Source organism: Oncorhynchus nerka, linkage group LG27 (genome assembly GCF_034236695.1).
Source record: "Oncorhynchus nerka isolate Pitt River linkage group LG27, Oner_Uvic_2.0, whole genome shotgun sequence".
Classification (NCBI taxonomy): domain Eukaryota; kingdom Metazoa; phylum Chordata; class Actinopteri; order Salmoniformes; family Salmonidae; genus Oncorhynchus; species Oncorhynchus nerka.
The window spans coordinates 105,996,738-105,997,044 of record NC_088422.1 but is presented as its reverse complement, the minus strand read 5'-3'; positions in this window follow the sequence as shown (position 1 = coordinate 105,997,044).

Genomic DNA, 307 nt, shown 5'->3' with positions numbered 1-307 from the left:
CTATCTGTCTGTCTGTCTGTCTGCCTGTCTCTCTGTCTGTCTGCCTGCCTGACTGTCTGCCTGCCTGCCGGTCTGTCTGTCTGTCTGTCTGTCTGTCTGTCTGTCTGTCTGTCTGTCTGTCTGTCTGTCTGTCTGTCTGTCTGTCTGCCTGCCTGCCTGCCTGCCTGCCTGCCTGCCTGCCTGCCTGTCTGTCTGTCTGTCTGTCTGCCTGCCTGACTGCCTGTCTGCCTGCCTGCCTGCCTGTCTGTCTGTCTGTCTGTCTGCCTGCCTGCCTGCCTGCCTGCCTGCCTGCCTGCCTGTCTGTCTG